The following is a 27,255-nucleotide window of genomic DNA, read 5'->3' as shown; positions in this document are numbered from 1 at the left end:
GTAGTAAGTCACACTAGACCAAAACCCTGTAGTATGTTAAATGTCTTCTGTAGAGATTTTATCTGATTTCTTTTTGTTGCCAGGGTAGTGTGTGTGGGGGGAATAAATAAAAAGATACAATCTGCATACACCTGAAGTGGAGTCATTCAGATACACTCTGTTCCCTTCAAATCAGAGGAATGAGAGCTTATAAGCCTCCATTCTGACAGAAAGACAATTTCCCACAGACAACTTTACAAAAGCCAAATTGGAGTGTGACTGAGGAGACATTGGTATAGCTAAGTCAGGCTTTCAAGAACTCCCTTTGAAGCTGAATATATCTTATTTCCAACCATTAAAGAAAACAGTCAATTCCTGCTTTCTGTAGAAAAAAAGAGCAATCATCTTCTCATGCTCTGGTCAACATCTTTTTTACTTTCACAACCACATTACCTAATTTCCTTCCAGACCTACAGCTACCACAGAATCAATCACAAGAGACTTAATTCTTTGATTTCATCAAAAGCATGTCTCCTTTAGCAGTGCAGACCTTTCCTCATATTTTACAGCATTATTGTCACTAGTAGAAAAGTTGCAGTATCAAACTTACCCTCCTAAGGTCAATTTTTCTGCTGACACATACCCAGACCAAACCAGGACTGTTCCCAACTAAGTCACAGTGATGCTGACTCCTCTAGGTTTCTGAAACTGCCCTGGGATTTAACTCACAATGGCACTGCCCAGCCATCTCAAATCTCAAAGCAGTGTTATCTCCATTTCATAGATTGAGAAAGAAGGGCAAAGAGAAGAGCAGTGATTTGCCCACACAGAAGAATTAATAACAAGAATAACAGCAATACCAAGAACGTTTCCACCTCTCTGCCTACTACTCAGACTTCAGTGTTACCCCAGCGTCTACTCGTTAGAGAATAAAACTGAAAAAACCAGGGATCTTTACTTTTATTTCAAATTAAACAGATCAAGTCTATGCTGCCAACTTTCTCTGATGTAATTCAGGAAAAGGTGACAAAAGATACAACCTCATATCGACAGTTTGGCAAAGGTCTCTGGCGGCAACAGAGCATGACATTTGAAAGAGCTGCTATGGTTTGTTGTACCCAGAAAAGTGAGGTGTCTTGCCACCTCTATGCTGGTTAATAAGTGCTAGTGCCTGTGTCCAGTTTTGGGCCCCTCAGTTTAAGAAGGACATCGAGACACTTGAACGTGTCCAGAGAGGGGCAACAAGGCTGGTGAGAGGCCTTGAACACAAGCCCTATGAGGAGAGGCTGAGGGATCTGGGATTGTTTAGCCTGGAGAAGAGGAGGCTCAGGGGTGACCTCATTGCCCTCTACACCTACCTGAAAGGTGGTTGTAGCTGGGAGGGGGTTGGTCTCTTCTCCCAGGCAACCAGCACCAGAACAAGGGGACACAGTCTCAAGCTGCACCAGGGGAGGTTTAGACTCGAGGTGAGGAGAAAGTTCTTCTCAGAGAGAGTCATTTGTCATTGGAATGTGCTGCCCAGGGAGGTGGTTGAGTCACCATCCCTGGAGGTGTTCAAGAGGGGACTGGACGTGGCACTTGGTGCCATGGTCTAGTCATGAGGTCTGTGGTGACAGGTTGGACTCAATGATCCTCGAGGTCTCTTCCAACCTTAGTTATACCGTACTGTACTGTGAATACTGTGCCCTGGCAAAACATCCCTTTCCCAGATGTGGCTATGCTGCTCCACTCAGGATGAACTGCTGCAGCTGATGTTTTTGTAAGTCCCTTTAGTGCGAAAGTAACTTATTGAGTACTAGCTAGGAAAAAAATAATAATAAAACAACTATCAGTTCTCTGTGCTTTCTCTTTTACATATTCCCCAGTATTAAGTATCTTTCTTAAAGAACACATACAGTGATAAAACAATTTTCAAAGCAGAATAATGTCAGTACTGTAGCTAACTTTACAATAATCAGTTTTTACCTTTTTCACTGTATAAAATGTATTTTATATCTAAGATTATTGCAACAGGAATCAATAAAATCTAGCCTTCCTGTTGCAATCAGAGCAGTGATGTGTTTTACTCTATTGTTACTCACAGCTTGACAAACTCCCAAATTTCTTTTCTTGCAGACATCCTTAGAAATTATGTAAGAACACTACAACTTGAATCACACTGTCAACTCAGCATCAAAGCTAGCAGGCCTCATGTTCAAGTGCACAGCAAGGCTGTGAACTTTAACCCCTTGGGTTTTCACAACTTACTAATACATCAGCATGGGGACCAGATGATACCAGAGCCTTTGTGCCCTCCACAACTTTTCAGGATTACCACAGAATAACTGGAGCCAGAGCACAAAATGTGCTCATTCACCTCCATGTGGTAATCACAACAAAAGGAAGCAAAAAAGATGCTCTTTTCCAACTGTCAAGAAGAAGATCTACAATATCCACACTCAGGCAAAAGCTACTGCGAGGACAGGAGTTAGTGATCTGGGGCTTTTCTATTACTTTAAGCAGTTTAGCAGAAGCTGATGTTTTATATGATCTTTCTCCATTAAAACAAAATCCCTAACAATGAAACACCTGAAGGAATGAAGCTTGGGCTGAAAGTGGAGTTGATACTGTCATCAAAACTGAGCTAATACATGATGAAGTTTTCTCTTACATTGGACTGTCACACAAAGCTCTTCTGTGTCCTCTTCCCGTTGAAGCTCCCCAGCAGGGTTCAGTGGCACTTGCTCTTCCCAGGATTAGCCCAAATTTGGTCAGAGTTTATCTGAAGAGGGAAGGGACTCTCTTTTCTGGTTTCTGTTTGTACACTGCTAAGGAAGAGAAGATCAGGGACTCCTTAAAGTTGTAAAAATAACAACTAGTGTTAGGGTCTGTCAGATACAGTGACATAGATCCAGAAAAACTCTCAAGGATTAACAATAATTGAGTCATGAAATACGCATTTTAGAGTTCAGACTCAGATTCCTCCTTCTGACTGCAAAACCTCAGGCTAACAGCATTGAGCTTCAGGAATTATTATCCCTTCAAACTGATGAGCTCCAGTGGTGACATGTATTTTTTGTCCTACCACAACTTATTTTTTCTGGTAAACTTAGGGATGAGTGCTATGTCTTTTGCTGATTTTTAAGTGATTTAAGCTCATTGTAACTCTCTGATACATTGAAAACTTGTTCAAATTAGTCTCTTTCCAGGGTAAAGCCTTTGCCTTACACTGATCCACTATGGACAAACCTCTCAGTCAGCATGAAGACCACCTGGAGTTTCAGGAAGAGTAAATTACAGCAAGAGGTGGAGTTCAGTAAGCAGCATCACTTTCCTTTAATGACCCACTGAAAATGACACACTGCTGCAAGAAAGTATAGTGGAGACCATGTAAAGCCAGGTGAAAACAGTAGTAAAAGGACTCCTAGGTGCAAGATTTGGATAAAGACTTGGTATCACTTCTGTGATACGGTGTTCCTCAGACCTTTACCTGGCCTTACCTGGACAGTTGTCCCACCATTTGAACAGGCTTGAGACATTATTAGGGTGCACACAGGAAGAACAGCAGAGATTATCACAGGAACAACAGGATCCTGGGGAAAATGCATTTACCTGAAAAAATACTGGGGGAGGGTGGGCAGGAAAATGGGAAGGAAGCCCAATGCAGCCCCACAGGATGCCAAGTAAAAGTAAGTAAATGTAAACTTAGTTCATACACACAGTGCTGCTTCCTGAGCTGGTGTTCTCACAAGCAGAATAGGAGACGTGTTCAGTTTGAAGAGAAATATCATTTTTCTAAAACCACACAAGTTGCCTAATGAATAAAAGACCATGAACTGAAAATCCACACCCATCAGGAGACTGTAATAATCCACACCCTCCCCAGGTTGCTACAAAGCAGCTGCTGGCAGTCCTTCACATACCTGACCTTCACTGTTTACAAAAATCTGCAAAGTAACAACACTGGTTAGAAGTAAATGCAGAAATTTAACCCAGTTTAATTTCCCTGCGTGGTGGGAACCTTGATGTCACTGAAAAGCCAGCAATCCTCTTTTGAATGTGACACAGTTCCAGCCAGATGGGGGGGAATTAAAAAAAGAAAAGCTGTACCTCCTGAATGTCACTGATAAGGCCATTTTAGCACAATCCATCAGGAAACATTAGTGTAAGCATACAATAATCCTAGGATTATAAGAAGATAGCCCAAAGGAATTTTTCGACATGAACACATTTCAAACTTACTGCTTTGTAGAGAAGAAGGCCACCCAGTAGAAGGCAAAACAGTCTCCCTGCAGCCAGTCATTGAAAATGACAGACACTCTCTAGGAACTCTAACAATAAAGCAGTCATCAACACAAGCTAATGTTGCCTGTAGTCCAAACCTCTGCAATTGTTCAGTTGTTGTTGTTTTCTGGAAGCACCATGCACTGACAATCAAAGCTCAAGGTCTTGCCAAATAATCAGAGAGCAAAACAGACAGAAAAGCTAACCGAGATTTTGAGCCATGTAGTTAGAGGGAAGGGTAGAATCCTAATCCAGAAAATAGTCATGCATAAAGTGATTTCAAATCCTTTTGTTTGTTTTAGTGACATGAGCTGACCTCCTGTCATTAAAAAAAAAAAAAAAAAAAAAAAAAATTAAATGGGAATTTTGTGTTTTGACTGCAAGCATCTGCCCAGCACCATCAGGGTATAGTGGAAGCAACTCTTCTGGTCTACGCTCATACAGCCTGTAGGTCTAGACCCCACTTCTCAGTCCTGCAAGGTTGTGGTCACCACACTCTCTCCTCCCCATCTTTAATGATGAAGCACAAAAGAGGTGAGCTCAACAAATCCAAAAACAAATTCAGAAGGCTCAAATGAATTCAAAATGTGCTTTTGAACACATCAGCATTCAGTTAATCTGCTGTATCTTCCAGGTGTGCACATCGTACCCTTGCAGACAATACAGTTTGTGGGGAGGAATCCTGTTGCCTGCAGTCAGGTTATTTTTATGAACAAGCTTTATGGATCCTGCCCTTAATCAGAAAACAATTCAAGACATATGCAGACTGGACCAAAAACTGAAGTGGCAACAGTACAGTCTGCAATTTCATTTCACACAGCTTGCCATCACATGGCTTTTCTTCCCACAAGCCCACATTATTACTGCTTGCAGTGAAGACTTGTAATAAACTACAGTCTGATAAGCAAGAATTTTTAAAAATTACTTGACCCTACCCACTACCTACAGAAATTGATGTAAATGTCAGTCACCTGCTATTTTAAGGCAGAATTTATCATTTTGTTGAGTTCCTACTAAATTTATATATGTCCATACACACACACACTTATATAGCATACATATATAAAAATCAGACTGCTGTTTCTGTAATATCCATCAGCAGTCTACACAAATCCCAGATTCTCCAAGTCTAAACACTGTTTTTCCTACAGCACTCCCTCTTAAGTAAAAGTAATTTCAGATAGCAAAGCTGAACTGGGGATTATCTTTATACAGCCAGATCTTGGCTGCGTGACAGAAAAATTAAAGGAGCCTGTTGATCAGCTAAAATACTACAGCTCCAAGTATGTTTGGATGACAGCCAAAGTCTTGGAATTGTTTTGCCATGAAATCTGCTTTTAGACAGGAAGAACAGGAAAGTTTTCAGTCTGGAAGAAGCTCCGTGATGAAAAGCTTGGAAATCAAGCCCATTATTCACATCCAATCAAGCCTGCCCCTCGCTGCTCCTTGCTCCCCTCTCCATCCTCAGCACAGGCATGGCAATGCTCCCCATGCACTGCACATGCTCCTTGCTTCTCACATGCTTTTGGACTTTATTTTCAATAAAGTTACTCAATATTTAATTCAAAGTTACACTGCTGACTTGCCATGTGAGTGTGCTATGCTTCATTGTCAGAATACAGGTCATAGGGATGACTGTCCTTTAAAATAAGTTCTTTGCCAGTATTAGTCATAACTCAAGCCTCCTGGCTCCTAAAGACAAAGTAAGTTTAGGTGTTACAAAGAGGCTCTACCTGCTTTTCCCTCTGTCTGCACTGCAGCCTTAATCTGCTGTTGCACTTCACGTACTCTTATCTGACACCTAGGTTTCTGTACAGTTGGTACAACTTAGATATGTATTTAAAATGCAGATGATATACTGAACTGTGCTGCACTTGTGGCTGTATTACAGGCTCTCCAGGGTTGCTGTTGCTGGTGAATTATCACAGTCATGCTCTTGCTGAAGACAGCAAGAACAGAGTCCAGGATCCATGCAGGTACACTAATGCACGCAGTATGGGTAACAAACAAGAGGAGCTGGAAGCCTTGTTACAGCAGGAAAGTTACAATGTAGTTGCCATCACAGAAACCCGGTGGGGTGACTCACATGACTTGAGCACTGTAATTGGTGGCAACAGGCTCTTCATGAGAGACAGGTGAGGGAGAAGGGGTGGAGCGGTGGCCCTGTACATCAGGGAGACACTAGATGCTATTGAGCTGGAGATCAAGGATGATCAAGTTGAGTGCCTGTGGGTGAGAATTAGAGGGAAGGCCAACAAGGCTGACATCCTGGTTGGAGTCTGTTGTAGACCACGCAACATCTAAGTGCCAGGTTTTACACACTGGCCACAACAACCCCATGCAGTGCTACAGGCTGGGGTCAGAGTGGCTGGAGAGCGGCCAGGGTGCTGGTTGATAGTAGGCTGAACATGAGCCTGCAGTGTGCCCAGGTGGCCAAGAGGAACAGGAACACAGGAACAGTGTGGGCAGCAGGAGCAGGGAGGTCATTCTGCCCCTGTACACTGCACTGGTTAGGCCACACCTTATGGACTGTGTCCAGTTCTGGGCCCCTCAGTTTAGGAAAGATGTTGACTTGCTGGAACGTGTCCAGAGAAGGACAACAAAGCTGGGGAGGGGTTTGGAGCACAGCCCTGTGAGGAGAGGCTGAGGGAGCTGGGATTGCTTAGCCTGGAGAGGACGAGGCTCAGAGGAGACTTTATTGCTGTCTACAACTACCTGAAGGGAGTTTGTAGCCAGGTGGGGGTTGGTCTCTTCTCCCAGGCAACCAGCACCAGAATAAGAGGATACAGTCTCAAGCTGTGCCAGAGGAGGCTTAGGCTGGATGTTAGGAAGAAGTTCTTCACAGAAAGAGGCCATTGGAATGGGCTGCCCAGGGAGGTGGTGGAGTCACCCTCACTGGAGGTATTCAGTATTTCTAAGGTTGGAAGAGACCTCAAAGATCATCGAGTCCAACCTGTCACCACAGTCCGCATGACTAGAGTAGGGAAGACACTACTGCCCACTGCAGGCTTGAACTCACGACCTTCCCATTAAGGGTCTGATGCGCTACCAACCTGAGCCACCCTGAGGTGCTTAAGAAGAGACTGGATCACGGTTTTGGTGCCACGGTTTAGTTGATTAGACAGTGTTGGGTGACAGGTTGGACTCGATGATCTCGAAGGTCTTTTCCAACCTGGTTAATTCTATTCTATTCTATTCTACTCTATTCTATTCTATTCTATTCTATTCTGGAAAACACAGGCAATTAAAAAGCAGAGCCTGCACAACTGCAAAATGCCCCTTCCAGCTCTTGGCCAGCTTTTCTTCACCTGGGACACACAAGGAGTGCCTCTCATCCCTGTCCAGGCCTGCATGGAGCTCATCATCTGCCCTTTGCTCTCATCAAGGACTGGATGCTATGGGAGAAGCAGCCCAAACAGTTGCAAGAATACTTGCTCTGCAATGATCCCATCTTTGTCTCCATACAAAGTGTTCAAAAGTTTTTCATAACATCAGTTTGTCACCACCCTAGATATTAGACTATACAGATATTATTGTGATTTCATAACAATATATATAGTTTCACAACTCCTGCCACTGGATGAAAAATTGCCTCTCTTCAAATGGTGGCAGCCTAAGGTTTGCTAAGTCAAAGCACTTAGCAAACCTTAAGCACTTAACCTTAAGTTAACACTGAAGTGACAGGCTTTGAGACAGATCAGGTACCTGATCAGATCACGCTGGCATCAGAGCATATGGATGTCCACAAAGTCCATGTCAGCTGCTTTAGTGCATTGGATGGAAACACAGCTACGTGTTGTCAGCTGATCTGTGCTCTATTACTGGCACAGCAGCCTTGGCCTGCTTGAGCTATGCTGAGGTGGTGTGCATGCCTTCCTGAGATCACTGCAGATAGCCACGGGGCACTGCCATGGGGCTACAACTCCGCTGTCTGATTTGATTCCAGATCTGATCTGCCTCACACCCAGTCTTGCCCTCTCTCCTTTTGTCTCTCCCACAATTTAAACCAACAATTTAAACTGGATCTTAAGTCTGAATTTCAATTGAGCCACTCTTTCCCCACCTCCCCACAAGTGTTGTAACAGCTACTTGCTCTAGAAAATTAACTTAATTAAAACATTTCTTGGCATAATTTACATAGCTGAAACACAGGTTTTAGACTAACAGGTGTAGAGAAAATAATTTCAAATCAACACACAAAGACCATTTGCCTCCAAGTTATTTTTGTTCCAAGCTTGGGAGGGCATGAAGATTGTCATACACACATATGGCAAGGAACATAGAGAGGTTTTAATCACCAAGGGTTAAGCATGATTGAGAGATATTTAGGCACTGCTTTTAAGCCTTTTGTCTGTTCTACATCTATACTTGCCAACCTATAGGTAATTTCACAATCACAGTTTTAGCCAGCTGCCTTTAGGATCACTCACAGCTACTACAGAAATACCAAAGTGGTCACACAGCTCCTCATGACTTTGAGAACTGAACAGAGTTCATTACAACCCCAGACATAATTAATCACAGCTACTAAGTAGTTCCTTTGCAAGCCATGGGCAGCTGAGTCTACCTAATTTGGCTTACAGAAGTTGCTTGCCGAGTAAGCTGCTTGATCTCACCTTGTCCCTTCAGCCACGAGGAGGAAGAAAGTCTGCAGAAAGGACAGGACAGCTGCTATAGCTCTGAAAGAGGTTTTCAGAGTTGACCAAGAAGAAAGTTATGCCTCCATGACCTGAGTGCCCTCATTGCTCCTTCTCCTTGTGCTCAGGCAGGGCACTCACACATACAGCCAGATGTGATCTCAGAAGAACTTCTCACAGGCTTTGAGGTGACTTCCTGATGGAAACTCTCCAGCACACTTCTCTTTGGGCTGTATGTTTTTTTCTGCAAGCCACTCTCTTTTCTTACAGAATCATCAGAATCCATGGATTTTGTGCATATATGTCTTACACTATACTTGATCCAGGTCATCAAATCCATCATGTAGATTTTACAAATTCTTCTGCCATCAGCTCCAGCACAGTGAATGAAAAAGTGTAGAGTGGATACGTCACTCTGTAGCCTATCAGAGTTCATATAGCATGTGATACCTTGCTTTCATGAGCCTTTCTGTATTGGGATGGCACAGATTTATCAATGGATAGTATTGATCAACTACTGGTAGATAAAATGAAGCATGGACCACTTTCAAAGACATGTACATTCACATCTTGGGCATATCATTATCACATTCTCAGAATAGTAGGGGGAATTGTCTCTATTCCAAACCTACTGCTGTCATGAAACTTGTCTACATTGTCCTGAAATCTGTTTGAGATAAGAGGGATTCTTTCTGTTGCAAGAAGAATGCTAAAGTTGTGAAGATGACCAGTTATGTAACCTTTATGTTACATAGGGTGCTACATTTTTATATGCATATCTTGCTGGAAATATTTTGTTTATGAAGTTATTTTACTGCTTAATTACTTCTTTTTGATCCTAAATATTCCACTGAAATACCTTGCCTGTCTTTTAAACATGCAGAATAAGCCATTACAAGCATGCCCAGAATCAATGCCTCCAAGCACAGTTTATTTCCTCTAAGGCCCTCTAACTGAGGTTGCCTGAGCCACGGATTTTCTGCCTGCCTAAGCCTGTCGTCTGTAACTGTTGAGTGCAGTGTTGAAGTCCAGTGTTGCAAGTCCAAAGGTTTCTGTTTCCTTCTTACCTTTAGTTAAACATGTGACTTTGCTCTGGCAGCCCCATTGTTCCAGCTGCACATTGGTACTGGGTGCTCAGCATTTCTCAGCACTATAGGCAAGGCTGAACTGTGTTTGCTCTGAGGATGAAGCAGAATAGCATGTTTTGCTCTCCCCTTTGGAGGGGACAAAATTCAGCTGAATGGCAGTGTCAGAAGGGCGCGGATAGACACCGCTGCCTCAGAGAGGGTCATGGTACTAAAGCTAAATGAGAACTCTGGTACCAGGGTCTAGTTTGACTCTTTGTGTGCATAAATACCCACAGTATTCAGCCTATTTTGCAAAATACACATATTTGGTGCTGCTGACCTGGGGAGAAGAGAGAAAGAAGAAACAGCTTGAAGTGTTGTGTGCCCCCCAACTCCTTCTTCAGAACATCATTTTTCCACTCGTGTCTGTCTACTCTTAGGCAACCATCAACTCTGCTTGCATCTAACGCCAAATTTAGATACTACCAAATAGTTTAACACGCTTTAAAGAGACAAAAATTCAGGTATGACCTTGAGATCTGGGATTATCTCAGGACTCCTGTCCAGGTATCAGTTTTCTCCTTCTCTACAATTGAGTAATAGCCAAGTTCTCCTTTGCAGACCACTGTGCTGGCACCACTTGATAGTGATGAGGTACTCTGATAAACTGGTATCAGAATCCACAGAAATACCATGTATATATTCTGATCTTCAAAAGGCAGGCTGATTTATTGATTAACTTTGTAGTTAACAAAGGGTGTGACATTAATTTTATGCTTACACATGTTTGTACTTACCACTCTCGAAGCATTTTGACATAGTATGGTGCAAACAGATGTGTTGCTACATGAAAACTGGAAGTTTGTCTGACAAAGAAATCAAATTAATTAGACTAAAATAGCTTTGAAATTGATTTCATTTGATAAATCTGTACAACTCTCTGGTGTGGACATTATCAAGAGTGTTCAAGATCACTTAGGCTGACATTGCATCATACACAAACAGCAGAGTATTCACACAAAGGAATTCAGTTGACAAGCTGTTGTGTATTAGCAGATACTATCTTATTAAATCAGATTTCATCTCAGGCAGGGTTGGGAAAGAGAAGGGGAAGGGAGTGCTAGGTTATTATCATTCTCTGCATCTTTTTTTGCATTGTTAAGTTGGTTTATGGAATGGTTATATAGGTATTCTTGCAAAACTGATTCACTGCATAATCCTATTTATTTAGTTTGATTCCAAAGAGAGATAAGTGTAATGTATCAGTGTATGTGTTCTCAACTCTAGGTCTCCCTTACATGTCACCACAGGTATATTTTATCTCACATCTGTAATCTATGTGTTTATATTATTCCCCAAACACAGAATAGTTTCAGAGAGGCAAAGAGAAAATATCTGCTCTGTCTAGGACTCAATAGTCAGTAAAGCTATACTATGGACCATGAAGTCAAAACAGGAACCAGACATTATTTTGTTGCAGTTAAAGTCCAGAGTGATCCTAAATTATGGCAAAACTCATCACACTTTGGCTGAAAGATCACTGTATTAGAAAATTAGTCAAGAAAGGGATGCTCAATCATGCTCAAGGCTTCTGCCTTCAAGCACTGCAGACAGACTTACAAAGATAAATATACTCTGACCTGAAAATCCAGTACAGTATCTAATTTTTCTCACACTTCTCATCTTGGATCAAAACCAAGAAAGGGAAGAAAACAGACTTAAGGGGGTGGGTAGTCACTGCTTTATTTCTGCTGCTTGCAGTCCCCACTATCTCTGTCATCCTCATGCAGCCCCATACAATCTCTGCTGTGTATTGCCTGAACTTTACCCAGCTCTTTCCCACCAGCTTTCTGATTCAAGATTTCCTTCCTCTGTCTTCTCAACTTGCCACAATCATTCACAGCAATTCTGGTTTTGGATAGAGGAACCACCTCACCCCTCAGTTAAATGTTTTATCATCCTCACAACTTCATTCAATTCACCGCCTTTTTTTTTTTATTCCTCTCAAAAGAAGGATGCTAAATTAAAATGTTTGCTGAAATGCTTCCACATTTTCCTACTTCCTTCTGTCTCAAATGTTTTCTCAACACATTGCTATACTAAGGCAGCCTTTAGAAAGACACTTAGAAAAGGTCTTCTGGGACCACCATCTATCAAGTTGTACCACAGATTCTCAGTTTCTTTCCATCCTACCACAATGCTTTCATCCTTTGACATAAACTGAGCTTGGGGTGGAAATACCTGTTTGCTTAGACACTATTAGCACCTGGTCAGAGCAATCTTCCAGGCCTACAGTAATTAATAATAACACTTCACTGCCTATAGCAGAAGATTTCACAGCTTGACTGCTTTCAGTAAGGAGATACTTCCTTCCATTTTGTTTTTAAGTATCTGTTCTACATAATCGTCTGAGTGGCCTTGAGGCATGGAAGGTAAGGAGGAGACTGCACAGAAATCTTAAGATGCATAGCAAAATGACAGTATTCCTTGAAGGCAACAACATTCATGCTGAAAATAATTTTGCCGGAGCAACTACTGTTCTAATTCCTGGCTCAGTACAGAGAGATTTCAGACTTGTGATCTGCAGGTCATTGTGCCTTTTCCTGCAGCTCAGTAAAACTAGTCATAAATTAGCATCAATTTCAACAGCTTCAGGCCTCCACCTCACCATTCATTCACCACTACCTTTTCTTTTTTCTTTTTACATTTTCAATACAAAATATCAGCCTGTCATTTCCAACTAAATTTAATTTTCAAAGAGACCAAAAGCAAAAAGGAGTGGGGGTTTTATTTTAAAGCCAGGGCAGGTTTGTGAGACCTCTGTTTCAGGGAGAAGAGAAAAAAAACCCCACAAAACAAAACGAGTCAAAATTACTTCCCTCCCTCCATTTTTCTCCCATCCTCAACAACCCCAATAAATGTTGACAGCACAACTGCAGTCTACAAGCAGCTATGTTTAGCCTGGATACTACGTCATCTTCTCTCATTTTGTTGTTTGTTTTTTCCCACTAACACTACCAGTAACATTGCCACAGGACCCCCATTGAAGATTCCTGAATACCATCTGATTGCCCCCTACCTCATCATGCCCTACACCTGTCCAGACACCCCTTAGTGGGATGGTGCTCCACTGAAGCATAGGCTTGAGCTATGTGCTCAAAAGCTGCCCCTGCACAAAGTTGTGCAGACAGACCACCTAGGAAATGTCCCTGAAAATCCTGTGGCCACATATTTGTGGCCTGCGTGTGCAGCAGCCAAGATATTCCAGGTGTCTTCCCCACAACTATCCACTAGCCCCTGCAGAGTTTCTGTGAGAAGATAAGGTCAGGTTGTTGAAGCCTGGTGTGGATGCAAGCTGTATTTTAAACACACCAACCAGGAAATGTCATCTAAGGTGTATCCTGGCTTTGCAGATCACATCAAATCTGCACAGCTAAGCTGAGCTGGCCTCCTTTTTCAGGGTCACCAGTACCATGGGCAAGAGTGGCAGGGCATGGCTTCCTACACTTGACACAGACTTAATGACCTTTATGCCTTCTGAGGCTCCAGCAGATTGACTTCCCTGGGGCCCAGACTCATCCTCCCCACAATCCCAGTGACATGCCTGCGGCTCACCTCTGTCTGACTTGCAACACAGCTTTTTCTACAGCATTTCGTCAGACTGCTGTAGCAATTGAGTACCATGCTCTCTTTCAGGCTGGCTTTGTCAACCCTGTTGTGACACTGCATGTTGGAGCAACATGCAGCCATCCATAAACTGCAAAACTATTTAAAATGGTCATCTCTGCAGTCTCTTAAGCAGCAGCAACTGCAGAATAACATGTGGGAAGACAGTGTTCTGCAGGTAACAAGTGCATGTCCTTTGCATGTAACAAGTGTTTTGCATTTGCTGGGAATGCACCTCAACATTTTGCTTAGCTTACAAGGCAGACAGAGTGCCTTGTACTCTGCAGTTGTTAGGGGAAAAGTTATATAGGTAAAAGGTTACAATAATGCCATTGGTTTGGGCTTCCCAGTTATCTGAGATCAGAGTTAAACATTCACAAATGCTGAGGTGCCCTGAGGGGACAAAATAGGATTGCTTTGCTCCCATTGGTACTGATAATTAGAGGTTATTTGGGAGAAGATCACTGAGGCAAGGGATAATCTAATAAAGAAGGGAAACGGTTACAAAAACCAACCCTCATTTTCACAACAATGGTACAGCCTGCACAGGAGGCTATTATGGGATTCTACATTCATTTAAAAAAATTAACAGAGTGCTCAGGTCTCTAGGGAATACAACAAGCACAGTTTTTATTTAAAAACACACAAAAACATTAATGTTCTTTGTTATTAATATTCACATCTACACATTTCAACATGCTAACTTACCCATGCCACTCACTGTTGGCCCAGGGCCCATGTAAATATAATTATACATATAATATTTTATAAGTGGGGCCATATATCTAAATGCTAACCATATCAGACTGAGTTTACATAATCCAGTCAAAGATTTGAGGAGCCTCTGTACAGCTGAGGTGGCTCATTGGTCCCACTGAAATCCTTCTAACAATCTTTATCCCAAGCCACAAAATGGTCTCAACGTGTCATAGTATCAGTCAGGGTTAGAAGGGACCACAAGGATCATCTAGTTCCAACCCCCCTGCCGTGGGCAGGGACACCCCACACTAGATCAGGCTGGACAGAGCCTCATCCAGCCTGCTCTTAAACACCTCCAGGGACGGGGCCTCGACCACCTCCCTGGACAACCCATTCCAGGGCTTCACCACTCTCATGGTGAAGAACCTCCTCACGTCCAGCCTGAATCTCCCCACCTCCAGCTTCATTCCATTCCCCCTAGTCCTATCACTACCTGAGATCCTGAGAAGTCCTCCCCCAGCCTTCTTGCAGGGCCCCCTTCAGATACTGGAAGGCCACAATTAGGTCGCCTCGGAGCCTTCTCTTCTGCAGACTGAATAGCCCCAACTCCTTCAGTCTGTCCTCATAGGAGAGGTGCTCCAGCCCTCTGATCATCCTCCTGGCCCTTCTCTGGACATGCTCCAGCATGGCCATATCCCTCTTGTATCTCTCTTGTGTCACTGAGGAAAACAGTGCACGTCATGCTGATTTATAGAATTTTAACTCAATTATCCTTTTGAAATACATCATAAATGTCTACTGCTTGTAAAGCCCACTTGTCTTATATTATTTGCAAAACATCTGTAAACAATGCTACCATTCCATATAAAACAGAAGTTCACACATTTGTAGGTGAGTATGCAGGCAGAGGTGCCCAGAAGCTATAATAGCACCGTATTATGATGGTGTTTTAAAACTACTTTTTTTCTTAAACACATTTAAGGTTTAAAAATATCCATCTGTTCTTAAATCCCCTTATTAAACTCAGACCTTTTCTGGTTAAAATGCTTCCATTTTATCTAAAAATGCAAAATACAGACTGACTCAATCATGGTAATAAGTATTCAGCTAAAACACCTGACTTCAGACTCTCTTGAGCAGTGGCAGAGGGATAAGTACCTAGCTTAAAAGCTGCTTTCAAAGCAGGTAAACAACTGATCTAAAGATCACCACACCTTTCTTACCAGGAAAGTCTCTAGTTGCAAGGCATAGATCAAAAGAAACACTTGGCAGAAAATTCTGAACTGGCAATACTTCTAGGCATCCCACCTCAAGTAACTCCTCAGACATTACATTTGCACTGCATTTTGGACAAGTATTCCTTTCTTTTCACACCTGCAAAAGTGAAAAAAAAAGATATACCTGCAGTACAGGAGAAACAGAAAAAGGAGGTATGATTGTAGGTGGATCAATATTCTTTTTCAGTCCTGAAATGTCAAAATAATGCAGGTTTGCTCCTTGAGGTCCACCTGAATAATATATGCTGCCTCACTAAAACCATCTAGGAGTTCCAGTGATGTCTTCCAGGCCAGCTCACTCTGTGCAAAACAAAAATACATCAGTCAGCCACACGGCTCAATTACTCTTGAACCATCATACCTCCTTTCTTTTCTCCACTCCTCACTGGACTGCCCATGTGCAGAGTGAGAGGGCAAAAGCAAGTCACTCTTGTAGGGAAACAGATCTTTATTAGGCTGCTGTAAAACTAGTCCAGACTACAATTCTGTGCAGGTGGAGCTGAGACAGCAAGAGCACCTGTGACTGGTGGGAGGTAGAGAGATATATTTGAGAAGCTCAGGGAACCTCTAATTATAGACACAATTCAGACCTGGGACAATAATACATTTAGAAAGATGTTACAGAGAGATTCAGAACTAACTTGGGACAAAGCAAAGAATATTTACCAGTCAAAGAAAGGCACCCCCGTCACACTGAAACATTAGCTTTACAGCACATGGCAGTACTCTGATACTGGGAGCACAGGGGAGAATCTAAAGTAGCAGATGAAAGCAGCTGTGAATCAGAGACGCAGGAAGGAGAGTAGTGCCAAAGTCCACAAGAAAGCAGAGAATACTCTGGAAATACAGCCAGTGCCAGTTTTTTTATATACTTCATGTGTCAGGATTGTTGTGCTCTTAGCACACCAAGCAGGGGCTCCCTTGAAAAATGTTGACTTTTTTAATCCCCAAATAGATGATTTGTGGTTTAGACTACAATCTTGTATGACATGCAGAACAAAAGATCAGTGAAGGGCAATGACCAGAGCTGGTCAATCCAAGTCAAATACATCCTGTTTGGTCTCTCATGGACTGTGAGCTGCAGCTGTCAAATGAACTACTCTAAACCAAACCTTGAAGAAAGTCATAAAACATCATAGCATGGGATGGTCTAGCCATCATTTTTCAGAGCTTTATTATGGATCTAAATAAGAACTCTCAGACCTAAACCAGGTTTCATCCAAAGGCACCAGGAGGCTAACTCCTAGTATGATGCATTAGAAAAGATGAATGGCAGCTGGGCAGAACTTGAAAAACCTCAGTGAAATCCCTCAGCTGTAGAAGCAAGCACACCCAATGAAGAAAACAAAAGAAATATGCAGGGAAAATCTACCCAAAGGAAAGCAGGTACTGCTGCACTGGTGTCAGAAGGAATGTAGACACTGTCTCCTGTGTTGCTGGTGAGCGTAACCACTGGGCTGTGGTGTAGAAGTATCTCAGCTCTGGATTCTGTTTTGAGTGCTGTAAGTTACCTCAAGCACTGTGCATCCCTGTGATTAACTGAAGTGTCAGAATAGTGCTTTTCCAGTGGGACACCTGGGGTGAGACTCAAGGCTCTTTTCCAAATATAGCCTACAGATACCAAAACATCAGATAGAGAAAACATGTTTTTTTTACCAAAAAGACAGTAAAAATTTGGTCAAATAGTGGAAAACCTCAAATCCACTGTTTATTCTATGCCTAGTATTGCTGCAACAAGCCTCTATTTGTTGAAAGAGCTTCCCTCATTTAGTGGGAGATACCGTGGATTATTTACCAATCTTCACGGCATGTTTAGAGGTCAGATTGTATCACCATTCATGCATGCTCAGAGGTCAGATTGTATCACCTTTCATGCATGTTCCTTTCCAAGAATCACAGGAAAACGAAAACCCCTCAGTAACAGCTTATTTAGCTGTTTGGCTATTTGCTTAACACAGACAGAAGCATATGTAAAATGCTGGCAAACAGGATGACCTACAAGGAGTGTCATGGCTAGCAACAAACGAACCTCTTCTAACAACTGATTCCTGTCTATTAACAACAACACAGAGTTAGAAACAAAAAGTATGTGGAAACTGCTTGTCTTGATCAAGAACAATCAAACCCATCCTTTCTGCACACTTATGTTGTTTATTTGACATTCTGCGTAGTGATTAGATCAAGCTATACTTCATTAACATGTGCAAAGCACAAAGCAGGGCTATAATGTACATATAATGTCACTAGAGGTTAATTATCTTTGCCTTCAGTATCTCTCTACTAGTCTCCTGAAGAATCACAGAATCACAGAATGTTAGGGCTTGGAAGGGACCTTGAAAGACCATCTAGTCTAACGCCCCCTGCCAGAGCAGGATCACCCATACCAGACTACACAGGAATGCATCCAGGCGGGTTTTGAGTATCTCCAGAGAGGGAGACTCCACACACTCCCTGGGCAACCAGTTTCAGTGTTCTGTCACACAGTGAAAAATTTTCCCTCGTGTTTCAATGGAACTTCCTATGCCTCAGCTTCCACTCATTGCCCCTTGTCCTGTTATTGGGCATCACTAAGCAAAGCCTGGATCCATCCTCTTGGAACTCACCCTTTACATACTTATAAACATCAACGAGGTCACCTCTCAGCCTCCTCTAAACTAAATAGCCCCAGCTCCCTCAGTCTCTTCTTGTAAGGAAGATCTTCCACTCCCTTAATCATTTTTGTGGCTCTGCATTGGACTCTTTCAAGGAGTTCCCTGTCCTTCTTGAACTGAGGGGCCCAGAACTGGACACGATTTTCCAGATAATTGAGTTAAGCACTTCACAGAGAAAACTTTCTCACCAATCTAAGAGTACAAATTCCACAGTCGTATTTAGCAAAGTACTTAAACAAGTGCCTGGGGTTATGTGGTTTTAAATTTCTAAAAATCTTAAACTTCCTGACAATACATCTCATGCACACTGAATACTGGCAATTCCCCTTCAGTAAGGGTGTTACAAAAGACACTCCCATGTGTCGGGAGACTAAAATTTACATTGCTAAATAAAGGCACCCGAACTCCCAAAATAGTACTGGGAAATTAAGTTCTCAGGAAAAGAGAAAGAACTGTCTGACCTGAAAAAATATGTATGATTTCTGCTACCACAGCCACTGCTGTTAAGGCTCAGTGATTAGGGTGAAGTTTAAAAAGGATTACAAATAGAGAATTGCTTATTAAGCAATTTATTTCTCCCCTTTACCAGGCTTGGACAATTCCCTACAGTGCTCCCTTGAGCTTCCTGCTCAGGATGTTTAACAATTATTCTGTTAATGCAGTTTCTTTGAAAGATGATGCCCTAGTACAGCAGACTGAATCAAGACCATCAGTCCATTTTTCTTCCTAAATTTTCTTTTAATATGTTTCTCCTTCTACCTTTACCTGTTTTGCCTAAGGCCACACTTTTTCACCCTCTCCAAACACCTGATAACACAACAGCGGCACATTAAAGAGTGCTTTCAATGAAAGAGAAGGTAATTCCCAGGATTTGGTACACAAGACAGCTTTCAGTGAAGAAGGTCTGTAAAAAAGTGGCAAATGAAAGCTGCTGATTTTTCTTTTTCTTCCCTCCCCTCCCCCTCAGGCTCCTATAACTTTTCAAAAAACCCCCATAAAAGCAGCTGAATATTTGCAGTCACACTTCCAAAAGACCACAAGCTGGTCTCTTGCATTGCTGTCCCCTGAGGAGTACAAGGTTTAACTTCCCAGCTATGTTCCAAATGTTTATATAGCAGCATACTAAGATGCCTGACCTGGCTAATACAGACACAAGGTGGTAGCCCCATGCAGCACTGGGGAGTGTATATCCCAGCTGGTGCTAGCTGTGGCCTCCTTGCTCTGTTGCGTGGTACACATTCCCAGGCTTTCGGATCCCTTACAGAGCTTTCTACTTCTGGCACCTGTCTGGCAATCGCTTGTGCTTGAACATCAGCATCAAAAGATATTTTTTGCAGTTCAAGCAGTCTGTCATGTATTCAGTAGCTGTGAACAAAGATCTGCTACCAAACAGATCCTCAAGATCTACTTAGAGTTTTTGCAACACTGAGGTTAATAACCAGAGCAGATCTGGTCAGAAACTTTTGCTCATATTTATTCCTAATGTAAATTCACTAAGTTCAGAAGTAACCCAGCTTCTGAGATTAATTTAACCTGTTGATTCCACATGTATCTGAAAAAAAACCCACACCCTTCTTCAGCTGTTACCTGTCTTAATAAATAAAAGTTGTATTTTCCCTGGAAATACTTATTCTATGCAAAAATCAATGTCATCAATAGCAGAGAAAGTTTCTACTTCAATTTTTTAACTCTGTGTTTAGAATATCAAGAAGATAAACATGGAGTGTAAAGGATAGCCTTAAATAGGCTGAAACAACCAAGAAGGGAAAACAAAGGCTTTCAGTCCCATCAGAAACCTAATTGAATGCCCTCTAGTGCTAATGGAATGACTCAAACAGATTTACATGGGTTGTTTTGGAGTTAAAATGCACAATAACTGTGGAAAAAAAAACAACCAGTTTTGTCCTGAAAGAGAACACTGACAGTGACAGTAGCCATGGGCCCTTTCCTCCTTCTGCTCATTGTTCTGCTCCATGAAGAACCTCTGTCAGTGCCTGCTGTATCAGCTGCTGAGCTTGAGTACTCCTCTCTAGTCAGTAGAGGGGCACCCAGGCAACATCCGCACACAGATAAAGTAAAATATAATAATAATAAACACTTACATTTACATCATAAAAATAAATGTCATGACTGGGGTGATTTCCAAGACTGCCTCTGCAACAGACTGGGAATGGTCCGAAAAGCACCCAAAGAGAGGCAAGTAGCAGCAGTGCCAGGTCATGCAGAAAGTAATGAAGACCACTAAGAACTAGAAACCCTGCTTGGAAACGCAACACCAGGGTCACCCCCACCAATAAGTCTATCACATGCTGAGTCTGTACTTCTGAAAAGGTTCCCAGTATATAGCTTTTAAATATCTGGAATGGTTTGCCACAGTAATGGATTCCTGTCAACCATAATGAAAATACACCTAAAGGCTCCAGCACTGACATCGGTAGCAGAATGACTTGGTCAGTGCATTTAGTCTACACATATGGTGTATTGAAAAGATGGAACTTGTGTTTGTCATACAAAAAGGGAGGTCATATAAAAAGAGGTCAAGGTTAGGTGAGGATCCAAGTAACAGAACAATGCAAGGACTTACAAAACTGTGCATGAAAATCACTGCTTAATGGAAATAACACAGCTGTAATTAAATGACCCTGTTCCAGGTGCCACCAGGCACAGTTGCGTCCATCTAGCCTCTCATGTTCATACTGGACCCACTTCGTCTGTGTCTCCAATAGCAGTCACAATGGCCAAGAAGATAGTACAGATTTCTTACTTGATGATAATATAAAAGTAATACTCTAGGTATTTAAACCAGCTTCCTATCACCTTAATGTTCATCCATTTATTAGTTCATCAACATTTTTCCTGACAGTCTCCTTTTCATCTTGCAGAGCAATGTCCTCTGACTAAGAGTACATTTTAAATAATGATACTATTATTAAGGATGGAGGTACCAAAATTAAAATAATAGTTTTAAAAGTGACCTGTGCTCTCCTAATTTCACTTGCAGTTTTGATGAAACTTCTAGCTTTCAGCTAAAAGAAAAATCAGCTGCAGAAATATCTCAAAAAGGAAAAACATCATTATTACTTTAGCTTAAAATCACTTCCAATTTTAGGTCAAATACTGTTGGTTTTGCAGCTGATTTTATATCCATGCATGGGGAGTAAGATCAGAATTGAACCCACAGACAGGGCTCCTGTTTTACACAGCAAACATACTGAAATGTATCTCTCAGCACTGCCTGTGCTGCTTGACAGTGCTCTTCACTCTGCATTTGCACTTAAGCAGACTCCTGCCTATGTTTTTCTTATTATTATCTCAAACCAAATTAATCTCAAACAGAACAGGTTAACACTTGAACTAAAATCCATCTGCAAAAGTGCATGCTGAATTAATAAACTCTTTCTACAAGATCATTTTTGGCAGCCCACATCCCTAATTGTCAAACACATACCTGTGTGCTGTAGGGTTTTGATCACAGGTTCAACACAAATAGAAGGAGTTGTGAATGTGTGATCAGCTTCTGTCCCCGGGGTGGGGGTGGGGGAAGTGAAGTAGCAATAGGTAGAAGACTGCTTGTGTACATCCCAGACACGGAAGAGAAGGTGGAGAAGTGAGGGGAAGGAATTCCAAAGCACCAAAGAGAAGATAGAAAGGGAATGGAAAATGGCAGAAAGATGCTGGGAAAGAGACATATCATGAAACCCAGTGATCTTCCCTTCCCAGCCTACCTCATACTTTTACTTGTGTCACTGAGTACCCTATTCACCTGTGAATGGTGCTAAACACATTTACTCCATCAGTAAAAAATGGTTGTTAATATTTCCTTGGCTGCCTTTTTACTACACCCATAAAACACAGTATTTCCTCTCTGCTGGTCCACAGTGCTGTGGCAGCTTCCTCAGACTGGGACTCTTTGCTAAGAGAAGCTAGCAGGCAGCTAGCACCTACCAAGCAGACCAGCAAGTTCACCATTTACATTCAAATACCTGTTACACAGCCCTATGCACAGCAGCAGACACAAGAGAAAAGCTTTCACTATTTAAACATCAATTACATTCCCAGCTATAATTTGTATCTCTCATCACCCTTCTCCCTTATTATTCAATTAAGTGAGCAGAGGAGCCTGCTTGAGGAGCAGTGGGGTAAGCTGCTGGTGGCTCCCATGGGCCTCCTTGGTTGAGTGGGACTTTGTACAACCCAGCCCAGCCCTGTAAATCATGCTGTGACATGACTCCTTCCTCACCCAGTTTCCTCACCCAGGATTGCCAGTTGTCAAACTAGGCAGAAGGGATGCCTTGTGACTATTCAAGTGCAAGAATTAAAGTCAATTAATTTTTACCACTTGATAATTATTATAGGATTCCCTCTTCCCAGGTGGTGCCCATTGGCAATCAGGAGCAGGGCAGAGAGAAGACCATCTGAAGATGTCCTGAAGAAAGACAGGGTTCTGCAGCCCATGGTCTTCAAAGGGAGCAATAGGCCAGCTGTAACACAGGAGAAAGCTGCTAAGATGCTGTTCCCTGAGATGAGCTCTTTCTCTGCTTCCACTCTGGTTTCAGGTGGCAGTGGGCATCCAGCCAAAGCACAATATGCTGGTCCTGTACATTTCATTTGTATACCAAACACTTGCAAGTGTGTGATCTATTGCTTCCTTGAGCTGCCATTTGTTAGGTTTCCAAGAGTTTGGGACAATTCTCCTATGGAATTCCCAGTTGCCTTCAGAGCTGTTACACATAGTGCAGGCTGACTGATGCAACTAGAGTGTTGAGGGTGACCAGGATTTTCACATTTCAGATGCGGCACTCCTAAAGATACCTAAGATATTGCTCTCTGTCTAGCATCAAAAGGCAACGCCATGGGCTGATTTTGGTGGAAATCAAGTTTTTCCAGATTCCTGGCTTTTGCCAGAATTGGTATGACTCTGATAAGAGTGGGAAAAACTCTTATCAGATTCCTGCTGCAGAGATCTATAAAGCAGCAGGGGAAGAAGGCTGTGATGGGACCAGGAGGGAAAATCAGCCTGAGTCAGGTTTAGACAGATTATAGGAAACCACCTTAATGCTGCTGCATTACCCCATTACCTGGAAAAATCTGCTCTGATGGCACAGCACTTGGCAAGATCCCTGTTCACCTTTTTGAATGGGCCACTTGTCAGGTTAGGGAACATGAGACCTTCCTACCCTTACAGTTGTCAGCCATTTTCTTTCTTCAAAGATATACAGGACACACCGAAAATCATGGAAATAGAGAAGATGCCATTTTCTAGACTACTGTATTGCAGCAGACAAACATCATCTTCCCAAGGAGATGAGTGCAGAGCATTGCTTCTCATAGCAGATAATATTGCAGACATCTTAGAGAAATTACTGGAAAAATTGACATATCCAGTACCAAGCTATTTTTAGGATCATTCAAGAGCATTTCAAGACAAGTAATTTTGAATTTGGAACAATCCTCACAAACCAGAGCAGCTGTCAGCGTGGCTTTCACAGACGTGATTCAGGATCTGAGACATGCTCTCCCCTGCTCACCACTTTTTCTACCTATTTTTTTTTCATTCTTCCCCTTCCCTCAGCTGAATGGTGAATCACTGTCCTCTGACAGCTCATGTTCATGAAAAGTCATTTGCTTTCTATTTGCTCCGGAATACTTCCTTATAAATCATACAAATCTGGGTGCTGAAAATTATCCTCGCACCTTTGTAAGGTTCAATTGTATAAAGTTATCTCAAAGATATTTTTATACAGGCATTTTTTTTTACTCTAAAGGAAGCACTCTAATCAGTATATAAAGTGAACATTTTATTACCCAAACAGGCCTCCCAAAATATGAGTAGATTACACAAGAGGCTCAGCTGACGATTTCCTCCCACATCATATGGCAAATGCCAAGAATTTTTGTAAACTTTGCCCTACATAATTCTGAAGGAGAAGTGATGAAATACAAAGATGTTGTACCTAAAGATGACAGTAAGCAGCGTTCATTGGCCTACAATCAAGAGCAAAAAAGGCGTGACAGAGCAAGCAAGCTGCACTGTTCATACGTGTGATGGTGTCATGTCCCTGAATCAAAACCTGCACTGGTCTCTGTCCCTGAATCAAAACCTGCAGTGGTCTCTGTAACTCTGGAGAGAATTTAAGCACATTCATTTCACTGAGTTGTGCTGCTGAAAACAAGTCAAAGCTATCGACTGCTCCATTATTCCTCCAGGATAAAAGTAAAGGTGACTTTCTTTGCTCAAGTGCTTATTGCATAGGCCAGTATATGAACACACTCCTTACTTTGAGGATCTCATAATTGCAGCCATTGTATCTGCAGAACTACTCAGCTGTACCTAACTTGTGCTTGTTGATGTTCACTGATGAGTAGCACAGCTAGGAGCTAGACTTAATGAGACAGTTTTGCTTAATTGATTGTACTGCATTTAGCCTGGGTGTAAGAGCAAAAATAGCCATATGCTAGCCTGCTTTAAATTAGATCCTAGCCAGGCTGAAATGCAAAACCTCACATAAACCCTCAAGACTGCCCTCTAACGCCAACAGAAGAGCCCTGCTCAGGCAGCAGTTGCCTTAGATAAAAAACTTGAGAATTTAGTCAGGGAACCTGGCATTTTGAATCAATAAACTGAGCAAAAAAGCACAAGTCCTACTACTTAACTAGTATTTGAACCAAATACCCTGTTTCTCAATGACTCGTTTGCTATGACATTTCTCAGCAGTAATTATTATTAGCATTGCTGCTATTAATATTGTTGTTATTACTATTTTGAAAGGAGGATTACTTGCTTATCATTAAAAGAAAATATTTAAAGTGCTGCATTGCTTTTATTTAAGGAACAAATCCATCAGTAAGCTTATTCAAAGCAAGGTGTATCAATTTGTAAAGGATTGGGAAAGAAGTTACGCGATGCCTAACAGCATGCTTGAATGACACTAGCTGTATTTTTGAAGAGGTATCAGCTGGTTTCCACACTGGGGACAGTCCATACCGTCACCTGGTGTAAAGCCAGAGATTTTGTGAATCAGGCGGTCCTTCATAATACAGAATTTCATGCATCTGATCGGACACAGCATTAATTTTCAGCAAGTTGATTATAACGGAGGTAGAAGCCGTAGCTGCTGGTGATGATCACTAGAGGGCAGCAGCCAACCCTTAATGTCCCCAGTTCCCCACAAAGCTGAGCAGGCTTAAACGAGGGGAGGGCGGAGCAAGCTCCCCGGTGTAGGGATTCGTGTGCTGGACCCTGGCCATGCTGTTTCCACAGATAGGCTGTGGAAGCATTGGGATCGTAGAATCATAGAAGGGTTTGGGTTGGAAGGGACCTCCAAAGGTCATCTAGTCCAACCACCCTGCAGTGTGCGGAGACATATTCGTTGATGATCTGGATGAAGGGGTAGAGTCAGTCATCAGCAAGTTTGCAGATGACACAAAGTTAGGGGCAGATGTTAGTCAGTTAGAGGGTAGAAAGGCTCTGCAGAGGGACCTCGACCGACTGGACAGAGGGCAGAATCCAATGGGATGGCATTCAACAAGTCCAAGTGCCGAGTGCTGCACTTTGGCTACGGCAATCCCATGCAGAGCTATAGGCTGGGGTCAGAGTGGCTGGAGAGCTCCCAAACAGAGAGGGACCTGGGGGTGCTGATCGACAGCCACCTGAATATGAGCCAGCAGTGTGCCCAGGTGGCCAGGAGGGCCAATAGCATCCTGGCCTGCATTAGGAATAGTGTGGCCAGCAGGAGCAGGGAGGTCATAGTGCCCCTGTACTCTGCTCTGGTTAGGCCGCACCTTATTACTGTGTCCAGTTCTGAGCCCCTCAGTTTAAGACGGACATCGAAACACTTGACCGTGTCCAGAGAAGGGCAACAAGGCTGGTGAGAGGCCTTGAACACAAGCCCTATGAGGAGAGGCTGAGGGAGATGGGATTGTTTAGCCTGGAGAAGAGGAGGCTCAGGGGTGACCTCATTGCCCTCTACAACTACCTGAAGGGTGGTTGTAGCCAGGAGGGGGTTGGCCTCTTCTCCCAGGCAACCAGCACCAGAACGAGGGGACACAGTCTCAAGCTGCGCCAGGGGAGGTTCAGACTCGAGGTGAGGAGGAAGTTCTTCACCGAGCGAGTCATTCGGCATTGGAACTGGTTGCCCAGGGAGGTGGTTGAGTCATCGACCCTGGAGGCGTTCAAGGGGAGATTGGACGTGGCACTTGGTGCCATGGTCTAGTCATGGGGTCTGTGTTGATAGGTTGGACTCGATGATCCCCGAGGTCCTTTCCAACCTAAGTGATACTGTGATACTGTGACATCCTCCACTGGATTAGGTTTCTCAGAGCCTTGTCAAGCCCCATCTTGAATATCTCCAGGATGGGGCCTCAACTACCTCCCCTGGCAACCTGTTCTAGTGTTCCGCCACCCTTATGCTAAAGAACTTTTTCCTAACATCCAATCTAAATCTACTCTTCTCTAATTTCAAACCATTGCTCCTCATCCTGTCACCACAGGCCTTTGGAAACAATCCCTCTCCAGCCTTTTTTGTAGGCCCCCTTCAGGTACTGGAAGGCTTCTGTTAGGTTTTCTCAGTCTTCTCTTCTCCAGGCTGAACAGCCCCAGCTTCTCCTGCATGCCCTTGTAGGGGAGGTGTTCCAGCCCCTTGATCATTTTTGTCGCCCTCCTCTGGAACTGCTCCATCAGGCCCGTGTCCCTCCTGTGCTGAAGGCTCCAGAGCTGGACTCTGTGCTCCAGGCGAGGTCAAAAAAATCACAAAATCGCTTCTCTCCATCTGCTGGCCATGCTACTTTTGATGCAGCCTAGGACATGATCAGCATTCTGGCCTGCAAGCACACACTGTTGGCTCATGTCCAGCTTTTCACCCACCAGCATTCCCAAGTCCTTTATGCAGGGCTGTTCTCAACTTCATCATCCCCCAGCCCATACTAATATCTAGGATTGCCCTGGCCTAGGTGCAGAATCTTACACTTTGCCATATTGAACCTCACAAGATTCTCCTCAGCACACCTCTCTAGCCTG

The sequence above is a fragment of the Melanerpes formicivorus genome, unplaced genomic scaffold (assembly GCF_026170545.1).
Source record: "Melanerpes formicivorus ecotype bairdi unplaced genomic scaffold, bMelFor1.0.p_v2 SCAF_4, whole genome shotgun sequence".
Classification (NCBI taxonomy): Eukaryota; Metazoa; Chordata; class Aves; order Piciformes; family Picidae; genus Melanerpes; species Melanerpes formicivorus.
The sequence above is the reverse complement of the archived record's forward strand: the minus strand, read 5'-3'. Positions refer to the sequence as shown.